The following is a 5,385-nucleotide window of genomic DNA, read 5'->3' as shown; positions in this document are numbered from 1 at the left end:
GGAGGGTGTGCGCGCCAGGCCGGCCGCCAGTGGCTGCCGCGGCAGGGGCGTGCTGAGGCGGGCCGCGGCGAGGAAGAGCCGCCGGGCGGGGAGCGGGGAGAGAAAGCGCTCAGGGTGGAGGGCGGTCACGGAGGAGGATGGGGAGGTCGTGTGCTCAGTCCCGAGCGGTCTGGGAGAGGGGGTGAAATGGCTGACTGGTGGGGGCAGAGCCGGGACAAGGCGGCAGGGGTCGGATGACACCGAGAAACCGGTCAATAAAGCAGCAGATCAAATAGAATTCGTATAAACGTGAAGGGATGCACGCTGCCGGAGGACTCCTGGCTCCATTTGTGGAAGCGTGGGCTCCGAGCCGAGCATGTTCCTTCGGGAATGACAGCCAGGGTTGTAATAGAGCGGCGACACGAAACGTGAGGGTGGTTGGGAACGGCACGGGGATCCTCAGGTATCGTAACATCCCTGTGCCCAGGCCCAGCTCCCCAGCTCAAAACTGTATGGTGTACATGGAAGAGGTTCAGATTGTTGTGGGACCAGCACATTCCACCCTCTCGTGAACAGAAAGCAGGCACGATCGGTCCCGCTCCCTCAGACTTCGCAGGTTTGCAGGTCACCCCTGTGCGGGGCCTTGCTAAACCTCCCTGCGCGGCTCCAGCTCAGTGCCCGTGCTCCTGAGGGGACAGGGCACAAGGGGAGCTGGGCCTTTGGTCAGGCCTCATCTGGCTGTTCTTATTTTCCGTATTGAGCTGGATCTCATAATGCAGAAAGAAAAGGAGAGTGAATCCCCAAGGTCACCTCGTTTGCCTCAGTCACGCTGATTTACTGAACTTAGGTTAACAATAATGGTCAGATAAACTGTGATACTGATAGAATACGATAAAGCATTTCCAAAATAGTATTTCACATGACCGTGATTTTAATATTACTTACATAGAGAAATTAAAAAAAACCCCAACAGTAGCACTTAGTCAAAATAAGTATTTCCAGTTGCTGTTTACAAATAACAAAGCAACCATGCTTTTTCACAAGAGGAACACACAAGCTTTCAGTTGTAATAGTGGTAGTTTTTAACATGTCTTATGTGTTCTCTGAATTTTGAAGCGTTAACACAGTTTCTTACATGAAGAGCGTTCTTGGTATGCAGGTAATCTCTGCTTGTTCCGCTGTTGCTTTTTTTAATTTGGCATGGTGACCTCTCACACCAAGGACTGAGTGGTTGCAGTAGGTTACACGGATGCCAGATCAGCTTGGGGAAAAAGCATGGTCCCTCAAACCTGACTGCAAGAGGTGGTGCGTTCAGCACTTGCTCTAAAGATTGTTGTCTCAAAAGCGGATTCATTTCCCGGTGTGCAACGAGCCTACAATGTCACACCCAGGAGAGACATTATTTATTTCATATTTGTGCAAAGGTGGGTGCTAGGTGGTAATTCCACAAAGCTAGCACAGCACACCAAAGAAAAACAATGTATTTATTCTGTTACATGATTAGTAAAAACCCACCTAAATTTACATTCATTGGTTAGTAGTCACCATCTTATCTACTATTGGCCAGTCCTATTCAAATTAGCCTCGCTCGCTACGTAGATTAGCACACATGCTTCTTGCAGGGGGGCAAGTTCTTCCAGCCTGGAATGGAGTCGGAGGTCGCGATCTCCCCCTGCCACCTTTACCTTTCCCCCAGTTCATGCTTCTTTGGCAATCATCCGGCCTTTGACGCCTTCTGGAACAGGATGTTTCTTTTTATCAGTCACATCCTACATTTCTTAGGTCCAATTATCCTGCTTGTTATCTCAAGAACGTTCTTTTTCTCTCCGACGGACCTTGAGTATTCTTGCCAAGTTGGCAATGCACGCGAAGCATCCTCAAAACATCAAGGCCTAATTGTTCCAGGGTGTCCTTACTCTATGAAAGCCAACTGTGTGCCATTCTGATTACAGCCTTACTTGTTAATTTGGTATATACAAAACACATCTTGCACAAAATAGTCAGACCATTCTAAATCTCTGAGTTATTCTTCAATGGATGAGATTTAGAAACTAAATTATTAAGTGAAGCTACAACTTTTCCATATCTCAGTCACTTCATTCTTCCTCAACATAACATGCTGACAGCATAGATCCTACTTTTGTCTTCTGAAATCCAGATTTTAAAAAATTTCAGCATGTTTAATTTGTCTCTAAACACAAGATGGCAGCATTTTATGTGGTTTACCATTGAACATTGGGAAGAGCTACAGAGGTGGTGGAGGAGTTTACCCTTTGAACAGCAGAACTAATGGAAGTTGCAAACATTTATATTGCAAATCTGATCTTGGTGAAGGCACCCTGCAAGCACGGCTTTTGGGGCTTGCAAAGTCAAGCAGGATCACCAGATTGCATACGCAGATGTTTGAAAGAGCAAAGTAATAAAACTGAAATGCAGAAAATAATAATTTTCTCACTGACACCAGTAATATGCTTAATGTGCATGTACACAGATAGAGGCACTGTGATGAACCTAGTGATGTATTGGATAGGTTAGACTAGCAACATTTTAGATTTTGTTGTGGAAGCTTGGCATATTTTGAAAGCTGCTTTAGATTAATAATTTCAGTACTTTTCTCATTATTATTTTTTCCATGAGCAGATTGTGAACATCATGATTTGTTTGAAATACAAATTCATTTTCCTCGAGGAGATGAAAAAATGTCATCCATGGCAAAATGAATGAGGTTAAACATTGGCTGGACTCATGAATCATATTCTTCACAATTTTCTGGGGTATAGGGAAGCCCCAGCAAAGCTGGGGTTCAAAACCAAGATCTGTGTCTCTATCTGCACAGATTTTCTGACTCAGATTGACCACCTTCCTTTTTCCCAACAGCCATTTATTTTGTTTCTGCATGTGGGAATTGCAACCTACTCCTTTTTAAAATTTTGAAGAAAGACTTAAATAGGAAACTGAGCCAATTAAGTTATAATTTAATAAAATTGGGATCTACCAACTTCTTGGGCAGTAGGACTTGCAGAAAAAGGGAAATGCAGGTTTTGTGACATTTTGTGGCTAGCTGGGAAAGCCCAGGAGTGTGGGTGTTGCTGTGGCTGATAAACTTCAGCCATGCATACCCCTGCATTTTTGGCATGCAATGGCCACAGCCATGGATGTACGAAAGAAAGTATAGTCTCCCAAGTGTCTTGTCACCTTACTAGTGAGAGTTAACTTCATAGAAATCTTTCTCTCTTCACCCTTGTTATCTTCCTCAAATTGGTGCTTTAAAAAAAAGACTTCTTTTTTCTTCTAGACACTCTGATGCAAAAACGTTTCTCCACTAGATTCAAAACCTTTGTGGGACAGCCTATGGTGTGACTTACACATGGAGGGTTTTTGCCTTAAAAGGAAAAATGACTGACTGTTCCTCCATCTGCCATTAAACCTTGCAAAGAAAGAGAATTTGAGACATCCAGCAGCCTTTGAGGGTCTGTCACATCCCAATTTCTCAGGACAATGACTCCGGTTTGCCGATTCCCAGGTCAGGATTAAGGTGAAACGACACCAGGGATCCTTTAACTCACAAAACTAAACTTTTATTTGCTCACAGCAAGAATTGGCATGCTCACAACAAGAATTGGCATGAAATTATGTCAGTAAACTGTGTAACATGCTAGCCCTATATCACCAAACATATACTACAGACCTTGCTTATTTGGGAGTCAGTTCAGGGAAGACAATAAGGAGACCCCTCCTGTTGGGTCAGGAGGTTGGGAGCAGACCCCCTTGCTTTCTAGACTCCTTCTCAGAGAGGAGCCCGGGGGCGGCTGGATGCGCTCTGAGTCCCAGACTTGGTCAACGGTTTATGTCTAAAGGGATGAGGTGTAGGGATTGTGGAAAAGGAGAGAGAAAGAGGAAGCAAGGCAGAGAGACAGAAAGGAAGAGAAAGATTTCACCGGTCTTGGGTCCAGTGTTGGTCCAGTCAGCCGAGGGTCCGGGTCCGGGTCCGGGTCCGGTGGGCTTGCGCCCCTGGGGCTTCGGTTTATGCCCTTTTATCATCCCTGCCCCTCCTTCGGGCGGGCACTCGCACTTATTAGGCTACTTAGGTGTTATGAGTGGTTTGTGAGCCTTTGGGCTTGGGTGTCGTTTGGGGAGTAACTTTCCCTTCCCTGCACGGTGAGTTGCCGTGTTCAGCCCGTCAGAACAGGGAGCTGTGCACCCTCCAGCACAGCCTCCCCCTCCTGGTGCTGAGCTGGGCTGACCGGCTTCTTTTCATCTGTGGTTCCTTGCTAGGCAGAGTTCCTTGTTATGCAGAGTTCGTCGTGAAGCAGAACTTGCCCCACCACAATGTTTGAGACATTAACTCTTTCAGTCCCTCACAGGGTCCACTTCAGACCCCCCCACCCCCGAGGCAATGATCATGCAGAAGGCCCCATCTAAATCCTAGTTTATCAATTGAAATGCGTCTCCCAAGTGTGTATTTACCAGACCAGCTTCTAAAACTAACATGAACAAGCCAGGAACCTTGTCTACTAAATAGATGTATCACTTAGGCGAACCTGGCACCAAATCTAATATTGTACCAGGCCAAGCAAGTGCAAAAGAGCAGAGCAAACTGACCCTGCTCTCCTGGCAGCCCTGCTTTTCTACTGAAGGGCAAATCGAGGAGCTTGTGCCGTTTTCAGCTTGTGACCTATAGCCATTAAATTATCCATCATGTAGGGATGTGCACTGACACTAGAAATGGTAATAGCAACTGAAGCATAACTCTGGTATTTTATCACTGAGGGAAGTTTCTTTCTTTCTGCTGCCCTCACTGGCACTTCACTAACAGATAAGTTCCTGAATTGACTGCTGGCAGCAGAGAGATAGGTTTTTCTCCCCCATCTTTACCACATCTTCTGCTTTCCTGCAATCCATGTAACAACATTTGCTTCCTTAGCCGTGAAGAGCATGACATGTTAGACTCATGCAGCCATTTCAGACCCTTATATTGCTCACCATGGAGAAGGTAGTACCCTGTTCCCCCATCTGTCTGCCCACCCCTCTCTTTCCTAGGCAGTCCAGCTCTACCATGCAACCTCCCAACAATGGCCTTAGAGGCCTTACAGGAGCCTGCACCCAAAATGGGGTCTGGCTGCAGTTATTAGCCAAACACAGATCTAGACAGATTTGGTTTCAAGTTTCTCTGACAAACCTGCAAAGATGAAGCTGAAGAACTTTTGTGTGCCTCCTTTTATTGAGAAGTTTACCTCATGCAGTTGTCCCACTGTTATGATACTTTAAGCTGGCTATTGATGTGACAAACAGCAAAATCACAGCAAAGTCACATAGAATCATAGACTGGTTTGGGTTGGAAAGGACCTTTAAAGATCATCTAGTCCAGCCCCCCGCCTTGGGAAATTCATTTGACCAACATAGAAG

The sequence above is a fragment of the Harpia harpyja genome, chromosome 12, assembly GCF_026419915.1.
Source record: "Harpia harpyja isolate bHarHar1 chromosome 12, bHarHar1 primary haplotype, whole genome shotgun sequence".
Lineage (NCBI taxonomy): Eukaryota > Metazoa > Chordata > Aves > Accipitriformes > Accipitridae > Harpia > Harpia harpyja.
This window is presented reverse-complemented; position numbering follows the sequence as displayed.